The sequence below is a fragment of the Perca flavescens genome, chromosome 15 (genome assembly GCF_004354835.1).
Source record: "Perca flavescens isolate YP-PL-M2 chromosome 15, PFLA_1.0, whole genome shotgun sequence".
In the NCBI taxonomy this organism is placed as follows: domain Eukaryota; kingdom Metazoa; phylum Chordata; class Actinopteri; order Perciformes; family Percidae; genus Perca; species Perca flavescens.
Genome location: NC_041345.1, coordinates 6,877,856 through 6,899,262, shown reverse-complemented (window position 1 = coordinate 6,899,262; position 21,407 = coordinate 6,877,856).

The following is a 21,407-nucleotide window of genomic DNA, read 5'->3' as shown; positions in this document are numbered from 1 at the left end:
GTAATTTGAGTCATTTGAGACCAATTCATGCCTTGAGCCTCTGCCATTTCAATATGTTGCATTTGCTTGCAGACATATTAAGCGCTGTTTTAACCTTTCACACTGTCTAGGCTTGAGGGGTCAGAATTCTGTGATTTTTCAAAGACCTGAGCAGCTGGAGAGCAGCCAGGGCTCCTCAGGCACGGCACCTTTGGTTTGTTTGGACCACCGGTTCACAAATCAGGTCCACGAGGCCACAGTGCTGCTGGGTTTTTATTTTGGCCGTTTAATCAGGAATTTGTTAGACTATATATAGATAGATAGGTGAACGCAATTAGACACCTCACAGAAGAATAAAAACACCAATGCACTGAACCCTTAGTATTGTATTTAAGAAACAGTTATCCATGAGGTCTGACGACTAAAGGCGCTGACCCACTAACCCGATAATCGGCCGTTGGACAGTCTGGTGAGGTCGGTGACTCAAGTCTGTTCGGTGTGTTCTGTGCCGTCGTCCGTCGGAGGGGCCGTGGGCCTTTATTTTGGCCGACCCGACATATTCAGTCGGAGGCAGGGCAGTCGGGACTCACCTGGAAATGGCGAGCAGAATGACCGTGACTAGAGTCTCTCAAAATCTGACGAAAATCTTTTAAACAGAAATGAAGACAGATTCAGCAACTGCATGGTCTATTTCTCACTTCAAATGTTTTCAGAAACATGTTTCAGTCAACTATTTTAGTCCAATATGAGATCGTATTCTGAACGGCCACCATGACAGTCTGGCTTTGAATTTGAGAAAACAAACTCATGTGACGCATTCGTCCAATCAGCTGCCGGTTTTCATTTTTTGGGCGATAATACAGATTAGCGCCGTCTGCTGCTATGGAGACGTATTACGTCTCGTCTCTTTGGTGTGTTCTGAGGCACTTTTTCGACCAAGTCCGGGAGACTGATCAGTCCGACTGGCTTTTCTGCCGACGGTCGGCCGTCTGCTTGGTGTGTAACTTCTTTAAAGATGATTGGGACTTGTGCTAGGGGCTTCAAGGGGGGGAAGCAGTGTGGTTATCAAATAATAATGTATGGCATCTCTATGCTGAGTGCACATTTTCCCCAGTGGATCAGCCTGCTTATACTTGATCACTTGTCAGCTTTCAAAATATAACAGGTTTTTCTTCACTGCTCAGATGCATTGTGATAAATAAAAAAGGAAGAAATTGACACATTCAAAACGGTATTCCAATTAGCCAAACGAAAATGCTTGCTCCAAATGATGTTCTGTTCTCAAAACAAAAAATCAACAAAATCACATTGGTGTCTAAAAGGAAAACACTGAAACCTAAAAACTCAAAGACAGAGACAAAGACAGACACTATAGTTTGATGGAACCTCATATTGCCAAATATAACAACAGTAACAGTTTGTTGCCCCACCTTATATTCACACACTTCTGTATTTCACAGCTGCATTTCCTACACTCTCTGCTTCCAGTTGCGTCTCTTTACATTTGTTGTCATACTTATTGAGTTCAAAGTTTTGTACCACTGCATATTCTCGCAGCCAGTGAAGATTTCAGATTCCCCCTCATTAAGAAAGCGATACTGAAAATGAGCAGAGGATTCTTAGGTGAACTCTGTACTTGTGTTGAATGATTTGCGCACAATGTGAATAGAACCAGAAATGATTGCATCACTGGGCATCGCTCATCCATTCACAGTGTGTAGAATTAAATGGTTAGAGTAATTAGGTTGCGATTTGAATGCACTGTTGCAAGTTTAAGGAAAACAACTACTAGCTGTTCAAAAAGTCCCCGTTAAGATACAAAAAAAGTAATACCCAAAGGAGTTTTTCCTTGCCCGCAGTTGAGGGTCTAAGCTTGTTTTCATGTATTGTTTTCATAATGTGAGCCCTGAGTGTAAAAAAAAAAAAGAATAAGGAATAGATAAACACAAATCGCTGGAGGATTTCCAGTTTGAATTTGGCTCATTGTCCCCCCATCCCCGCCTGCTCCCATGTTGTTTGGGTGCCTTTGTGAGCACTTAGCTCTGAACTGCTCCAGCTGAGCTGCTTGTTATTAACAGTGAGGTGCAGCTCCCAGGTGTGAATATGGCTATCTAAAAATTCCAGTGGGGAAATGTGTTGTGGAAGGTACAGTAGTAGATTAACTTCTTGTTTGTCCTTGCCATCAGCAGCACCATGACTGCAACCCTATAAGGAACGTGGTGGAGCAGGGACTGTATAGAGAATTGGTTTTGAATCACGAGAAAATTGCCTATCACAGTAACTGTATTTACCATGAGACCATCACACACAGATATACACAAAGACAATAGGAGAGAGAGGCAGCAAGAGAGTGCTGGGAGAACACAAACGGAGTGAGCGAGATAGCAAAGTGGAGCAGGTGGGAGGAAAGAGAGGAGATAACACCGATAGAACAAAAAGTAGTAAATTGCATGTAGAGAAGAGTCATTAATCGTTGATATGCCCCTTCCTCTTTTCTTCTAAATTGCCTGCTATTTATAGGCTGTCGTCGGGGCTGCACCCGGGTGACGAGGATGTTCTCATTGGTCCAGAGAGAGGTCGGAGGTCAAGTGATTTAATTCCAATTGCAGACTGTGTGTCTGCTATGAGTGTGTGTGTGTGTGTGTGTGTGTGTGTGTGTGTGTGTGTGTGTGTGTGTGTGTGTGTGTGTGTGAGAGGGGAGAGGGAGTGTGTGAAATGATGTAACTGTTCTTTGAATGTGTGTCTCCTGCGGCTTCATTATCCAAGCTGGAGAATCACACACTGAGGCAGCAGAATCACCTTTTAATGGGACTATTCTCAGCAAAATGATAAAGAATGAAAGAAAGCAACACACACAACACACACACACACACACACCACACACAAACACACAGTCATAAACACACGTGCACTTAAGTGATCTACTGTAAGACATTTACAACCAGCAAAATCGCAACATATTCTTTACATCAGGACAACTTTTCAGCTACTTATGCTGTTAGTGAAGGAACTAGTGGTTTGTGCACATTAATTCAGACACTTTTGCCTTAAAAGTATAACTTATAACAAGAATTTGTATAAAGCAACAGGTTGAAATCTTTAATGTCTTAAAGATTACAAAGTAAAGGAAGGCCCACTCAGGGGCATACATGCATACATGTAGAATGTAAATTAATAGTGAAATGTACATGTAAATGGATAAATAGTTAGTAAGACTGGTTACACACTTTACAACCACGCGTGGCGTGAGCGTGGCGTTTCTGTAGCGTTTCTGTAGCGTGTCAGCTGCGTGGCGGCTGCGTGGATTTTTCTGCGTCTTTACACACCAGAAACGTGTCTGGCGCGGCGCTGCTGCTGCTAGCCTTGTCTGGACACATGTATGTTTCCCATTGATAAAATGAAATACCATGTTAAACATAAATATATACTGATTTGATTACAGCAAAGACAACGTCGGCAGTATTGACGGCAAAATAGGCTACAGAATGTTTTTTTTTTATTACATTTATATCTGCATTTATATCAAAACCTAGAGACTTTCAAACGTCAACATGTCATTTATTAATATGTATTTATGTCTTAACGACATATAAACATCTTTTCCTATTCTATTTTGCCTGGAAACGCTTCCAACACGCTTGCGTGCCGCGTGAAAAATAAGCGTCGGTTCTATTTCTAGCAGGCGCGGGTTTTCGGCGCGGCTCGAGCTGCAGGCAGTGTGTAAGCTCTAACCTGTTAACATGGGAGCCAACATATAAACGGACACGCCACGCAGCTGACACGCTCGCGCGGCGCATCCAGTGTGTAACCGGCCTTAGGATAACTGTCCCAAATGCTTCGGAAACTGCCACCATGTTGCTCCCTGGTGTTGTTGGTGTAATAAACATGGCTGTGGCTTATTGAAAGAAATAGTCACCCAACAAGGCTCTCAACTGCATGGGCAGAGCAGAACAGAAATCAACATGGATGGTTTATAAACATTAAAATCAAAGGTGGCATCAATCAAAATAAATAGTAATAGTAATCTTATTATTAACACTTGCACTTTACACTTTTCTCCATATGTGCTGTTGTGACTTCCGATTTTCCTGGGACGCATTTGAAAAAGCTCCTCATTTCGGATATATATGCATGTTTAGGGTCTTTAACATATGACTTATCTGCATAAGGTTTACAGAGACGGAACAAACAATACCTTGACGACATAAATAGATATGAGTCATGAATATCTGAATTTTCAAGTTTTTATACTTTCTGCTGAAGTATTTCCCCATACCTCCACGGCATGCTCCTTGGAGGAGGACAGTATTTTTTTAATTAAAATCGTTCAAGGTTGTCTTTCATATACAATAATGAAAATGCTGAATCCTCATCCCGCCCAATGTACAGTAAGTTTGAGGAGCCGACAGCTCGTACACGACATCCTTTCAGGGAGTGAAATTCACGTGGAGGCTTAAAAAGTTTCCGACTCCCTCATCAGTGTCACAGCCCGGTTCCATGCCAAACTCGGCCTGCCAGTGTCCTGCAGGGACAGACGTTGTCACGACAACCAGAGTGCATGTGAAGGCCAATCAGATAAAAAAAAAAAAAAAAAAAAAAAAAAAACGGCCCACGTCAGGTCCCATGATGTCTGCGCTTCACTTGCCGTAAATTGTGTGTGTGTGTGTGTGTGTGTGTGTGTGTGTGTGTGTGTGTGTGTGTGTGTGTGTGTGTGTGTGTGTGTGTGTGTGTGTGTGTGCGTGTATGTTGGGTAACAACACGCCTGCTGGCTGTGGTGTCCATCTTGGCTGTGTCATCGTATACAGACCTGTCTGTGGTGATGGTATTTGACACCCATCTCTCTTCCGCCTGTGTGTCTTCTTTGTTTTTTGTCACATTAACACTTTTTATAGCCTTCTTATGCATTGATGAAATTGTATCTCCATGATCAAAAGAATTCTGTGACTTTGTGCAAATATGTACAATCTTATGTTCAAGATCAGTTTGTAAGTGTGTGTGTGTGTGTGTGTGTGTGTGTGTGTGTGTGTGTGTGTGTGTGTGTGCGTGCGTGCGTGTGTGTGTGTGTGTGCGTGTATGTGTGTTCCCAAGCCTGCGGGACCTGTGGCAACTAGAAGCCTGTTTGTTTTGTGGTTGTCATTGATTATGTGGACGATGATTCTGCTTTAATTGCATCTATGACTAAATGTATCCTGACAGCATGACTGTGTGTGTGTGTGTGTGTGTGTGTGTGTGTGTGTGTGTGTGTGCTTGCAAGCCTGTGGGTATTCTTCTTTACACGATGTGGAAAGTTTGCTCCTTATACGACCTCAAAGACTGCAAGGCAAAAACTAGGACACCACGGTAAGTAAACATTAGCATACACACAGTCCCACACGTGCACACATACTCAGCAGATTCATAAGAGCCTGGCTTAAGCACATGTACATGTGTGATGTGGTTCAAATGGGAAATAAGTGCAATTTGATGTTTGCTGTCGTGGTTCACAGTGCTTTTGTAAACAGGTTAAGAAACATCTTCTTGTATTTAAAGTTTAAAATGTAATCTCATAGATACTATTTTATGCACCCAGGTTCTTCATCCTGAGAAACTATGAAGTCAGCAGCAGGCAACACTAATAAATATTTTATATATATTTTTTAAATATGTTCAGATGTCATTCATCCCAAAAAACATTCCACACTAAGCTCATCTTTTATGAATATGAATCCTACAGTAGAGTATTTGACGCCAGCTTTAGTTGGCTGGGAAGGTAGAAACACCACAATTTTGAACTGGAACTGGACCAAATAGCTCTGGTTAGGTAAGAATCAGTATCCTGTTTTTTAGAGGCCACACCAGAATCAGTATCCTAACATTACATAATAACTAGGACCCAATAATAATCATTTGACTCATTTTGTGTTGTTTTGTAATGCACATGTCCAGTAAATGACAAATTATTAGGGTTAGGGTTAATAATTATTATTATTAACATTATTTTACATTTATTAACCCCCTAACCCTAGAGGTCCTGATTCAGAGCTAAATGGAGAGATTCTGAATCTTTAATGTTCCCCCCTGCTGTTGATCATTTACACTTTTAGATATCTACAGTAACTAGCTGTTAATAGGGTACCTGATACATGATCATTTAGAGTCAATGTCTTCAAAAGTCACAGGGACTTTAATTCCATGTACACTACATGGCCAAAAGTACTAAATAGGGACAACGAAAAAGTAAACCCATATGTAACTGTTAAACATTTTATTCCAAGACCATTGGAGGTAACTAGGGTTGGGTACCATTTGGATTTTTACGATTCCGATGCCGAACCGGTACTTTTAAAACGATTCCAATTCCTAAACGATTCTTAAACCAATTCTTGAAAAACTGAAAAATGACAAAAGAAAGGCTTTTTATGGAGTTTTTTTTTTAAATTGAAAATTATTTCAATTTAACAATATATTAAGGTTTAAATATTATAACTAAACCTAAGTCACCTAACACATAACTACAATAATTTAACAAATAACACTTAATGGTAGCAAGTGTAAATGCACTCAAGAAGCTTAAGAGAGGGACTTAAATCCAACACATTTTAGCCAAGACACGACCGTTATCTCCCATTAACCAGGTGTAACAATACGAAACCCCTGGGATAAGACCAGCTGAAGTGACACTGAAAGTACAGGACAAAAGCAGCTTCTGCAATTTCAAAACAAGTGTCCATCCAAGAGGTCTATCCACAACTAAAATCATCATTTCTCGCTGAATTTCCAACCGATTTTCAAGCGGTTTACTTTGCTACAAATGCATTGTATTTACAGAGATGGGAAGTAACAAAGTACAAATACTTCGTTACTGTACTCAAGTAGATTTTTCAGATATTTTTACTTTACTATTTATTTTTGTGACGACTTTTTACTTTTGCTCCTTCCATTTTTAACAAGAATATCGGTACTTTCTACTCCTTACATTTTACAAAATAAGTGGCTCGTTACTTTAGTTTCAAATAACTTCAGTGGAGTTACCAATCAATACCGAATTCAATCTAAAAGGATGGGAATATACGTTGCACTTGACGCACCACTACAAGACAACTCGACAGATTCTGCGACATTCTTTTGCGGCAAATCATTGCGCCTTGATGGCGGTAACGTTAGCACATAGTAGTATGGACGGCGACATGATGGAAAATGAAGAAAACGGAGATCCCAGAGATTTGGCAGACAAGCGGCAAGACATTCCCAATCATCTTTGGCCTTATCTGAGAGAGATGTTTGATGTTTACTCCATTTACACTTAGCCACTTCATGCATCTTGGGAGGATCGGATAATTTAATGGCAGGGGTGCGGCCAGCCGTCGACCCTTCGCTCACCATTTGTTTGTCTGTGTTTTTATAGAGCATTCCTTTAGTTGGATGTGTAGCCTATATCACTTGCTAAAAATAGCATCTATCTGAAGTGATGGAAACAGGTAAGTGTCCAGAACAAACCAGGACGACCTGAGGCCAATTACAAAATATAAATTTTGTTTATTCACAAAGTCGGCATAGATTAAAAACACTAATAGGAAAAGGCCAACAGGGCCAGGATGGAACTACACAGTAGCGACTTCAGAGGGGAAAGTGCAATGGCATCAACACAATCACTTATATAGCAAATAATGCACAGGAATAATTTAGAGGCTATTAATATGCTTTAAGACCCAATACACACAATATAAGAGCAATAAAAGCAAATACCACTACACACTTTAAAACTCACATTAATGACATGCAGGGAATAATACAAGACTTAACACCTCAATCCACACTGGCAGGCAATAAGGGGCCTCTAAAGCTATATCTGAGCCTATAACCCGCCCTAGAATTGCAAAGCGCCCGTCAGCGATATATTGTACTTCACCCTTGTACAATTGTACAATCAAATGCCCGTTACTATAAATTAATGTGGGGAAAAAACAATGACAGACAATACTGCACTCAAAGAATCAAGACAATATTAGACCACTTTCCAGCTTATTTTAGGACACATTGTATTTCATAAGATGGTCGGACAGTCTGCCGTACCTTTAAGTGCCGTACCTTTAAGTCATTTAGGTTTCATTCAGACCAGCAGCATGTTTTACATGTCGTGATGACTCAACATCTCATAGTTACATTCTACTATATTTGATAAATGTCACGGTTCATAACTTACAATCATTATCTCCGCTCCAACTTTGAGCTTATCTAAACAGCTGACTGGAATGGTTTTACAGTGCCCCTATACGGCAACCTGTCTTCCGTTACTGCATTCTTCTGCACTCTATGAAAACAAATGCACTTCCTAATTAAACAACTTTTCTTACACACTCGTGTTACAGGCTGTAGATGTTTAAATGAAATGGCACCTCCCGCGAGGAAAAATGTTTGGCCTTCACACATGTACACCCCGCTGCACTTCCTGATTCTGCGGACCGATAGAGAGAGAGAGGGAGCGCAAATTACCGGTGTCCCTAAATAACCTCCGCCCTTCACAGGGCCATGACGTCCCACCCATTACATATCTATGGACTTTATCGTCATCAACATCGCTTTTCTATGGATACTACTTTGCCTATCGGCACTTGGAACTGGGAATTGCCTGTCAGGCCATCAAGACTACCTCACTTACGCCCGTGAGCACCTGCTCTCCCTACGACCAACTGGTGTAGCCCCACCAACTCTTCCTGCCGACTGTGTGGAAATCTGACGGCCTGCTAAATGGCCAGAGAGGAGGACGAAAGCAAGGAAAAAGCGAAGCTCAAGGGGAGGTGTGAGGCACCGACTTTGGAGACACCGCAACGGACTTCCCCCTGCCTGTCATCACTCTGACCAACGTTCGATCGGTAAGCAACAAACTCGATGAACTGGCGTGAAGAGCTGAACATGACTGTGAATTCAGACGGAATCATGGCTCAAAGACTATCATGAAACTCCAACTCTGTCTGGGTATACCACCATGAGAGCAGACAGAAATGAGCCTAGCTCACGTAAATCCATCGGAGGGGGGCTGTGTTTATTTATGACAATCATTGGGCTGCACAGTATTGCGTTCGGGAGTAGGTGTGCACACCAGACTATGAAATATCGACTGTATCCTTTAGACCATTCTACCTCCCGCGAGAGTTCGGTCAAATTACTGTTATTCTTGTTTATGTGCCCAGACCGAATGACGAAGCAGCAGGGGAAAAAATAACAGAGAGCTATAATGATGCACTCGCCCGCTCTGCAGACCAGCCCGTCTTCGTCCTTTGGGACTTTAACTATGTAACTTGTCTACACATCTGCCCACTGTTCATCAAAATGTTGACTGTCCTACACGGTTAAATCAGACCCTTGACGGCTGCTACGGAAATATCCCTGAGGCATATAAAGTGGTGGGCAGACCACCCCTCGGGAAATCCGACCATAATGTAATTCACCTCCTGCCTAAATATAAAGCCATGCTCAAAAGGACGAAGCAGCCATCAAGCAGATACAGATGTGGTCTGAAATAAACAAAGATCAACTCAGGGACTGCTTTGACAACATAAATTGGGACACCTTCTTTGAATCCAAGTAGGATGGGAACGAACTAAAGGATTATAATATATATAATAATAATATATATAATATATATATATAATGCATTGAATATATTATATTAATTATATTCCCAAATAATAAACCTGTCTTAATGAAAGAAAGATTGCCTCTTGCTCAGTCAATATGGAATTAGTGCAGGGAAAAAAGGAAACAATTAAGGGGGGGTATCCTCAATGCAAAAATTGAATATAAAAACAAGATAGAGAGTACATTTTTCAGCGGTAACATAAAACAGGCCCGGGAGGGTTTAAACACTTTAATGGGAAAAAGTTGCAAAAAAGGTGACAGTCTTGTAGCTTGCATTCAAAGTCTTGTAGATGAAATGAACACGTTCTTCTGCAGGCTTGATGCTGTGGATGATAAGGGTGAGTGTGATGACATCTGTAAAAAACTCCCTATAGGTTCACCAATATTTATCACAGAAGATGCTGTTACCAAAAGCCTCACCAATCTAAAGCCGAATAAGGCCACTGGTCCAGGTGGCCTGAAAGCCCGCTTACAATTAAAAGGTGTTTTTTCAAGGCTTTTTAACTCCCTCCTAGTTGCAGGTGTACCCACGTCTTGGACATTTTCTTTGATAAGGCCCATACCTAAGAAGCCTGGTGCAAGTAAGCCTGAAGATTTCCAACCCATAGCCATCACCTCCATATTGTGTTAAACAATGGAGAGAGTCCTGACCTCTCAAGTGACCAGCGTGTTTCGATCCGCTGCAGTTCGCTCATGGAAGTGACAGAGGGACCGATGATGCTGTGCTGGTCCTTCTAGACTCTATTTCATAACAGCTTGCACTCCCTAAAGGGCACGCTAGAGTCCTATTCGTACACTTTAGTGCAGCTTTTCATTCTATGAAGCTACACATTCTCCTGCAAAGACTAGCCAATATTAACATAGATAAGGTTCTGTTTCTCTGGATCAGAGACTTTCTCTCCTGTCGCCCTCAGAGGGTATGTGTAATGCCCCCAACCGGCCCGTCAGACACCGCCTACCAAGAGTCTGGGTCTGCCGAGGTTTCTTCCTAAAAGGGAGTTTTTTCTTGCCACTGTCGCAATAGCCACTGCTAATGCTTGCTCTTGAGGGAATTACTGTAATTGTTGGGGTTTTGGAATTTATAGAGTGTGGTCTAGACCTACTCTATCTGTAAAGTGTCTCGAGATAACTTTTGTTATGATTTGATACTATAAATAAAATTTAATTGAATTTAATTGAAAAAATTAATGGCGAAGGAGTGCATACCATCAGTACAGGCTGCCCACAAGGCAGCGTTCTTTCCCCTTTGCTTTTCTCTCTATTCACAAATGAGTTTTCTATAAATAATAGCACCTTTAAATTGATAAAATATGCTGATGACATGGCCTTAGTAGGCCTCTTACAAAAAACGGACCCCCTTGGTGAGGCCTCCTATCTAGCGCACATAAAGGCCCTTGAAGCATGGTGCAATAGAGCCAGTTTTACTTAACGGCCTAGCAGTTGAAACTGTGGGAACTTTTAAGTACCTAGGTACAGTTCTTGACAACCATCTGAGTTTTTTAGACTATATTTTTAAGAGATGCTCACAACGACTCAGTCTCTTGAGAAGACTGAGCTGTCTGGGTGTCAGTGCTCAGATTACTATTCTAGTATACACCACTAGTGTTGGGGAAGTTACTTTTAAAAAGTAGTGTTTGCTCGTTACTTCTTAAAAAAGTAATCCGTTACTTTACTTAGTTACCCCCTAGGGAAAGTAACTTTTTACTTTACTCGTTACTTTTACGTTACTTTTAAAAGCAGGCGTCTCTGGCAGAGACTCAAGTTAATTATACAAAAACTATCTTTGACCATAAAGCCAATCTATGGTTTATCAGTGAAGTGTCTGAACTACACTGCAGACTGGATTCTCTGTCTGATTGCGCGGGTTGAGTGCACATCAGCAGGTCATCGGCGTTACACGGTGTTAGTGTATGCAATGTCTGTACCGGTCGCGCAGCCACGATGGTCCGTGCATTGTCGTAGACACATGCAGCCTCTTTTCTGGAAATCCTTGCGCGTCCGTGCAACCGACACAAGTCCACATGGGTCCGCTGCGTGTATGTATGAGGCCATCTCCACCGCATCCATCTGTGAGGTTGTCAGCTTTGTGTCTCCCTGGCTCAGAGCGCCGTCCAGCAAAAAGCCATGAAGCTTAAAACGCTCTGAAAAGTTAGCTTTGTTCTCGCTTGCCATGATTGCTCTGCTACCAGCCTGAGAAGGCAGCATCGCTGTCAAATCTGTCCTTGGGAAAAGTAACGTTGCGCTGAATTGAAAATTGAAACACAATTTTCAGTAGTAGGGCGTTACACTACTCTTTACCCGAAAAAAGTAGTTACGTTACAGTAACGCGTTACGCCCAACACTGTACACCACACACATTGAAAGCGTTTTAACCTTTCACCTTTCTGCTTGGTTTGGCCATTTAAGCTGCAAACTCAAGAACAACCTTAACAGGATAGTGTCAGGGACTAGCAAAATAGTGGGAAACCCCAAAAACACCTGACCCAAATATACACTGACAGAATGAGGAAGAAAGCTAGGAAAATCACTGCAGATAGTAGTATGTTCCAGACAGTTTGAGTTCCTGAAGTCTGGGAGGCGCTTCAGAGTGCCTCTGGCAAAAAAAGTGTATTTAAAAAATCCTTTATTCCAAATGCCATCAGTATCCTCGTCCAAACCAACAACAACAACATCAAACTGAGCTGCTATTTTTATGTATTTAAGCATGTTTATCCTTTTTTATCCTGATATTTTTAATTTCATCTTTTTTATACTCCACTTACTATGTCTGAGATGTTGTCTGTATGTTTATCTGTCTTGTATGTTTGGTGAGCCAAAGAAAAATGTCCACCCTGGTGGACAATAAAGATGTATTCTCTTCTATTCTATTCTATAGTAGGCATCAAGAATGACTGTTATTTGTAACTCTAAAAGTATGGGGAACTTCTTAATTAATGCGTGTTTAATAATTCATATTTTATCCTTTATTTTCTTTCCAGAAGCCATATTTGAGCACACACAAACATGAAGATTCCTTTAAATCTTAAGAGGAAGGTTAAAAAAGAGAAACTGGATCTGTGAATTCTCACAGACTCACAATTGAATTCATATCTTGCTACTCAGTCCGAATCTATTATTAATTATTATTATTATTATTATTATTATTATTATTATTATTATTATTATTATTATATTAACCTGGACCAGTCTCTGTCACAATTGGCAGACATCCAATTGGCAGACATCCATTTAAAATGTAGGCAATGGCATATAAAGAGCCTTTTTTTCCATACCTTTTTATAATTTAAGTACATTTCCAAGCCTGTACTTTGTTACTTTTACTTGAGTAAAGAAGTTAAATAAGTACTTCTACTTTTACCAGAGTATTTTTTAACACAAGTATCTCTACTTTTACTTGAGTACGGGAAGTGAGTACTTTTGCCATCTCTGTGTATTATTGTATGTATTCATGATACAGGATACTTATAAACCTATAAACCAAGTTATATCTCTCTCTCTCACACACACACACAAATATGCACACTAAACATTGAGCACATGTAGTCGTGCATGTATGCATGCACTTGCACACATTCACTACAGTAGGAGGTACAGCACTGTCTCCTAATTACTGTCTTGCTCTCTTCACTATCCTGCATTTCAGTCAGACAACTACCGTTTGAAATGTTTATCCTAACGGCAGAACATTGTGACCTCATCACTCCCTGCAAATTGGGTTTACATGAGATATTGGGGAGTGATGATGAAGTAGCTTCCCCCTGGCCGGAGCCTGCAGGTGGATGCTGTGGTGGTGGGGGCGGGGGGCTGAAAGCAGGCAGCGATACAGGTGCAGGGCGCCAGCTGCGTTGGCGAGGCCTGAGATGGGGAAATTGTGCAGATTAAATAGACCGCCAAATGGAGCGGGTGTGTTTGGTAAATGATACGGAGAGAGTGAGGCACGTCACGTGTGTGTGTGTACAGCAGTGCAGCTCGAGTTGACTGCCTGAGCTAGCTCGCAGGCGTCGCACCCATTCTGAGTGAATATTTCTACACGACAGGATCTGGATCAATCTGTAATTTCTTTATGTTACTTGATCTTTGTCTTCCTCTAAGACCGATAACTATTCTGCAAATGTTTTCTCTCTCTCTCTCTCTAATGATAGACAGGATGAGTGAAAGGGCAAAGGAGATACCTAACAACACACACACACACACCTATCAGACTATAGAGATCGGCTGCATGTTCTCACAGCGACTGTAAAAGCTATTATTTTAGCTTGCATTTGGATGGAACCTTCTGGGGATGGTGGGCTGAATCAAATATTCATGATAGCAAAGAAAGGAAACATCAAACTCTATACGGGCATTCCTTCAGCCCCGCAGTGTACACACACACACACACACACACACACACACACACTGACTGTGTGGTAAGGAATAGAGAACGAGAGACATGAAATCCTTTATGTCATTAGACAGTATAGTCATTCTGTGACTGTAGTTTCTAAATCTTAAAAGCGTTTTTGGTTTTACCTTAAGAAATTAAACATTTGGGTTGCTTTCACAAGTGATGCACTGGAATAATGCTGATGAATCATTAATTGTGTTCACTATGTGTGTGTGTCATAACTCAATCGCTAGTTTCTCCACTGTGTATTATCTGTCCAGAAAGCCAGCTTGACATTTTGATTCCTATGTGCATGTCTCTTTGCTCAGAGAGCCTGAAAAAAAATATAGGCTTTTACATTTAACGTTTTACTTTTAAAAGCTTGCTTCTTGAAATATTCATGCAAAATCTTGTCAAACAAGGATGTTGCATTAACACTCTTACCAGAGTCATCTTCGCAGTCTTCTGCTGCCCACTGCCTCTTTTATTCCCATGTTTGTGTTTTACTTTTTCAAAGCAGGTATAGGGTACGGCAGGATTAAAATAGACCACCAACTTATTCCCTGCAGGCATCTGAAGATCTTCATTTCAAAAGTAAGATACAGAAATAACAACTCAGAAGAGGAGAAATATACCTTAAAAATATTTATATAAAAAATAATGTTTTGTTTTTAATAATAAAATGTGTCAGTATAGCAGCTTTTATACAAGAAATGCAGCACAAAGTGCTTTGCAATAAGTAAATTGAATGACATAAATGGACAGAATGAATAAAAACCGGGATAGAATGCTACAATTTATGGAAAATAAAACACAATAAGTAATAATAATAAAACAAAGGTAAAAATCAGTGCCCATACTTTCAGCATCAAAGAGAGTAGAGATTAGATTTCCTTACGACGAAAATGCAGAAAGCATTTTGCCTCAAGTGGTATACAGATAAAGTTTTCTTCAATATTTTTTTTTTCTTCTCACTCAAATTGTATTAGAGCCTATAGGATTATGAGGGGGAAACATTGGCTGCTCCTTTGCTTCACGACACTTTGAAATGCTCAGACCAGACAATCGTGTTAAGTGTTGCGAGAACAATGTTGTGACGTTTGCAGTCTAGACCCATGGGTCAGAGCGAGCTAAAGTCAGCTTTACAGGTGCTGGGAGGCAGAGTTTGTTGAAGTTGTCAGCTGTAAGACTTGAAAATTAATAAAACTTGATCCGTTTTGTCTGATAACCATACTCAACAGCCATCTAGTAGTTCCACTTCATTATTCAGTCTGACATTGGGTTCAGTTGCCAGCCGATGTCGAGTGCAGATCCATCCCGCCTTATTTATTTTTGGCGTAGAAGCTGTGGAAGCAGTTTTTGGGAGCTGTTAAAGCTAAAGTGCGTAGTTTCTGTCGCCACCATGAGGAATTCTAAGTAATGACAACAAAACTGTCAGCGCATCCACATGATGCAAGTCTTCCGTGATTGCGCACCAACCCCACCCCTCCTCCACGCAGATGCTAGTAGCCAAGGAGGACACGGAGGATTAAAAAAACATGATGGACTCTTCAGAAAGTCGCCGGACGACACAATCTTCTGAACATAGCCATACTGAGAAATACAGAGAGAGTTGTGTAGAGCTGATAGTCTTATTTAGGTTTGTAGCAACTCATTTGGCAATGGCTTGAATGTATCGGACATTCATTAATATTAAAAAGTTACGCACTAAAGCTTTAACATACTGTAAAGTTTATCATATTAATCCAAGAAATTGCCATTTTAAGAGTTAGCCTACTTATGTAAGCTAACTTAAAGCATATTGAATAGTTGCATAAATTGCATCCACTCTGATTGGCTCAGTTGCAGCTTTCAATGATCATAACCACCAGATCTGAAAAAAAAGTCTGATATTGATATCTTGAGCCAGGCTATGATTCTGAAAGTGCAGAAAACAAGGTAGACACATAAAACCTATCGTTATTTATAATTATGAATATGGCCAGTATAAAAGTGTAATGCAGCAGCAATAGATTAACGGTAGCAGGGATTTGGTAGTACCAGTGGCTCATATGGCTCCATGGGTGGCCGTGCAAAATGTACCAGAGAAGCCTGCTGCATGCTTAGAAGAATGAACACACACACACACACACACACACTTCTGTACACTACCACACGTGTACAAAATAAATGATGTACAAAATCTCAATGTTTCGCAAAACACACACGTATATTTTCCCCCAAATGACCAATGCTTTTTCACACACTAAATTTTTCAAAATAATTACATTTGTCCATGTTACTATACATTCTCTTGGAGGCTGAATGGAGGGGGTGCAAGAATAACAGCACAAAAATGTATTTAAATGAAAATGTGTTGGACGTGAATTACTCACCAGCTAAATTATGTATGACGTGTGAAAAGATATGTCGGCAAAATGTGTTAGTATTATGTTTATCTAAGTTCAAATTAAAAAATATAATAATGAAAGACGAGGATAGAAATATGTGTTTGTGAAAAAACACCAAAGCTTGCCTGTGAGCAAAAGCAGCAGTGTGTATGCATGTCAGCATATGTGTGTGTGAAAAGAGAGATTGTATGTGTGCGTGCGCCTGTAAAAGGTGAAATGAGCCATCGGGTTTTCAGATGTGCGCAATTGTTGATGCGCTTACTGTAAATGCTCTATTGTCGATGGCCAGCCTGTCACTTCAAATGACATGCTCAAAAACACACAGGCACATGTAAAAAAAAAGCAAACACACTCACACAGCCCCGTCACCTGTCTCCACAGTGTACACATGACATGACTAAGTCATTAACACAAGAATAAGACACAAACACAATTCATGCCCTATTAAAAATACATGAGAGCCAACTTAAAAGTACTTCCATTTATAAAGAAAAAAAAAAAAAAAAAAAATAGGCCTACAGTACACACTTATACAGCCCCCATTCTACACCAGACAGTGGCTATTTTAAATTAGATTTAAGCATGTCTCTTTTTTCATCCAAGCCAGAGCACTTGGAGGAGAGGAAGAGATGATGACGGAGGGAGAAAGGGAACATGGGGCTCGCATCGGGGAACCCTGACCCTAGCCTGGTTCTTTCCAAAGTTAAGAAAATCTTTCTACCAGCACTTCTTAAGTTCTCTAATTAACCCATTAGCCTATATCGGAAAATTTTGTTTTAATTCCCCCAATTTAGCATTTCTAAGCTTTTTATGAACATTTAATGAATGCTTTATTACACATTATAATGTAAGGAAAAGCAGATATAAGTGTTAATTAGAGATGCACCGATTGACCGGCCGGTGACCGGAATTGGCCGGTTTTCACGTGCTCGGCCATGACCAGCAGGTCAGTCTGACATATGCCGATTTTACGCCGGTCAACGCTACAATTATCTGACAACATAAGTTATACGAGTTTCAGTTCTCAAGGACGCATGCACACACGGACGCGACAGCACAGTCTCTTTTTCCTTTCTCTCAACTTTTCCGCCGCTTGTAGCACGTACCAGCTCGCGGTGTGACGCTATTCTCGCAGTTGTAGGGAACCTCGTGAATTAACCTGCAACGTGTCAGCTGTTTGGAAATTCTTCAGCGTGTGTGCAGAAGATAACAAGTTTGCAATATGCAACCCCTGCAAGGAAAAGGTAGGGCATGGAGGGACGACACCAAAAACCCAAATCTCATTTTTTTAGTTGGATATTGGATGTGAAAAGAAGGAAATGGTTCTAACATTGCACTTTAGATGTGTGTGAATTTCCCACACCAGGAGTACTTCATATAGTTCTATTTTATAGTGATCCATTATCTGTTCCAAAAATGTTCCATGTTCTGTGCAAAATGTTCTATTAAAGAAAAGATAGAAAATAAATATTTGTGTGTGGTGTAAAGTGGTTAGAACAAATGAAATCGGAATCGGCTAAAATCGGTACTGGCTGGCCTAACTCAAAGAAAATCGGAAATCGGAATCGGCCTAGAAAGTTGTAATCGATGCATCTCTAGTGTTAATGTATTTATTAACAACTATAACGCCGCCTGTGGACACCCGTAGGTGGAGGCCAGTAGATAATGCATGGTAAAATGAATGACAATACTGTAAAACACATAAAATAAAATAAAATAAAAATTACTGTATGTCTTCATAGGACTATTTAGTTGTTGTCATCTACATATTTTCATTGTCTAAGAAGCATACATTTAACTGTGGCTCATAAAGAAAAACTTAGAGGCTAACTTGTTCTCTGGATGCACATGTGGGAGTCACACACATTTTTTCCCGGCCAACTCCTTTCACTTCGTACACCACTGAAATGACTGACTGTGCAGATGTTCAACCTCAGGCAGGTATGCATGATTGTCTGGTAATGGAGGTAAAACATCTGCAGCCTAATATTTATTTATTTATTTTGGTAGCTCCTAATATTGCTGGTAGAGGAGATGATACAGTAAATTACCATTAAACGCTGTGATAGTGATAATAATTGCACTTGACCAGTTTCAGAAGATACCAGTCGTAGAAAAGTTTGCAATATTTAATGACCACACCAAAGACAAAACACCTTTGTATTTTAGAAAGATAAAACAAAGAGAGAGAGAGAGAGAGAGAGAGAGAGAGAGAGAGAGAGAGAGAGAGAGAGAGAGAAAGAGAGAGAGAGAGTGTTTTCTGGTGTAGTATGAGCGACTCATGAGTTAATTTAAAGAGTCGGGTGAAAGATCCGAGAGAGTCACGACTCAAACAGGTTTAGTGCTCAGTGTGAGAGGGAGGAGTGGCCAGCGGCTAGAGCGGCAAAAGCCAATGTGTGCTTCTTTAACTAATATATATTTAACGATATCTTTTGCATTTCTAATCCAAACACTGTCAAACTTTGCACTGCACTTACTCGTGCCCGTCCATCGGACTAACGGTTCGAGAGATATGCGCGTAACACCCACACAGACAGACAGACAGACAGACGTTCCTGCAATTTATAGATAGATAGATAGATAGATAGATAGATAGATAGATAGATAGATAGATAGATAGATAGATAGATAGATAGATAGATAGATAAACTAAATGCAGTGCTCATCACTTAATGCATATCTTGTTAGCTCCAGGCTTATTCACCTATACTAACTCATGTTTTACTGCATTGCCTGCTCACAGCATGACATCTATTTATGCCGGCAGGCATAACCATTTGCTATCTTCGCTATCGATTTTAACTTTCACTGGCAGATTTTATGAGGTGTTGGTAGATATCTTATTACTGTAAGCTGACATTAGCTCCATGAGAACAAACATGAAACACAAAGTTAGTTTAGTTTCCAGCTGCCAAAATCAGCTACACAGTAGGGAAATACTATCAATAGTGAATGGGTGGTTCTTTTTTTTTTTTTTTTTTTTTTTTTTTTTAATTTAGTGTGTTAGCTGGTTAAATGCGTGCGCCTCTTGGGAAGTAACCAAGGGGGTAAGCTTCGCTTCAGAACTCAAAGATCAAACCATTCTGATGCTACAAAACGATCACCTCCTGTTAGCATTCCATTGACTGCCATTCATTTTGACGTCACTTGACAGCGAATAACTTTACATCTGAAGCGTTTAAAGACTCTATTTGTCCATTGTTTATTTCTAAAGAAACATGACAGTGTGTAAAAGGCTCCATTACCTCATACCTCACGTTATGGCTCGGTAGCAGCCGTTTTTGTAAAAATAGGCTAACTATTGTGTCACATAGTAGAGGAATTACCTTATAGTACAGAAGAAGCTCGCAGGCAGTTTCAACTTACATGAGCTGTTTATGTTTAATTAATAATGTTAACTAGCATTTTAGTGATCAATAATTAGCCTGGGCCCATGTTATCTCCTTACATATACCTACACTCTCCGTCTCTGCAATGATTGAGATTTCTCTTGGCACAGCTACCAGAAGACTTACAACATTTACGTTGTCTCTCTCAGTTGGAGGCCACGCAGTAATGCTCAGCGCTCACTGGAAAAGTGCTTCTAATATCCTTTGTTGGTCTCCGTCCAGAGCAACGGGATCTGTTGGTCCATTAATATATACTGTCTATGGAAGTAACACTTGGTTGTTACTGTAAGCTAGTTAGCCTGGCATACTATCGTTTGAGCAGACAAGCATACAGTTTAATCCAATCCTTACACGTTTTCTCTGGTGTTTTTGGTTACTTGAACCCCATCATACACATCTCTTCGGCATGTGAACAAATCCAAATACTGGGCCCTGTTACAGTTGCTAAGGCTATGATTGGACAATCACAACCTCTATGGACATACACGGCTCCCACATAATCCTTTTATTAATAATTTTAGTGATCCCCTCACTTTTTTTAAGCTTCTAAAACTGTTGATGCGCCGTGACCTTTACAACATATGGGTAAATCAAGATGAGAATATGAATAAATAATACGCATAAATAATTTCATACAGAAGGTGACTCATGCATGAAGGATTTTGTCCTGTCTTTTCTAAAAGGCTGCTTAGCTCCACTTATTGCTTCGGTTTCTACAGTGAGTGTGTATGTGTCCATCTGTTTACACCTGTTCCAAGGTCCTTGTGTCCTAGAGGTATTGTTATATATAACACCTCTAGTCATATATGACATGGGGGGAATGTCATTTTAAATATAATTTTAAATAAGCTGCATTCTTTCAAAAAAACTAAAAACTGCTTTTACAGACGCAACCCTGAAATTCCATGGGAGAATGGAAGTATTGTGAGTCCACGTGTTTTTTTTCTAATCAAGGTACAAATACGCAGAGGATATGCCTTGAAATGTCATTTGTACAAACACACACTCACACACAATAAGCCAATGTGCCTGCACCATTAGCTGGCCTGGCATGCCATATCCTGTTAAGCATCCCCCTCTAGTGTTACATCGTTAGAATGCAGTGGCAGTGATGCAGTTCAAAGTGGTGCAGGGCCATGTGAGGTAAGGCTGTATCCTCTCTTTTGTCTGTCCATTTCTCCATCAAACAAGATATACGACAGGGCATCAGTCTTACATAGGTTGATGGTAGTCCAAAGTTTGTGTAACTATTAAACACAACCTTTAATATTTATTTAGATAGGGATCTGGGCATAAATGATGCAATCCTACGGCAAGACAAAATTGGCAAATTGCTAATTGACAAAAAATGTGGTTCATTCCAGGACAACTTTTCACATATATTATCTTGAAAACAAGATTAATAGTTTTGTTATTTGTTTGACAATGTAAAACAATACGTTCTGAGTCATCCATTTGCAATTCGATCCATGCTCTTTTAAGTAGAAATTTGTACAATGCCATACTCAAATTTAAAGGTCCCGTGGCATGAAAATTTCACTTTATGAGGTTTTTTAACATTAATATGCATTCCCCCAGCCTGCCTATGGTCCCCCAGTGGCTAGAAATGGTGATAGGTGTAAACCGAGCCCTGGGTGTCCTGCTCTGCCTTTGAGAAAATGAAAA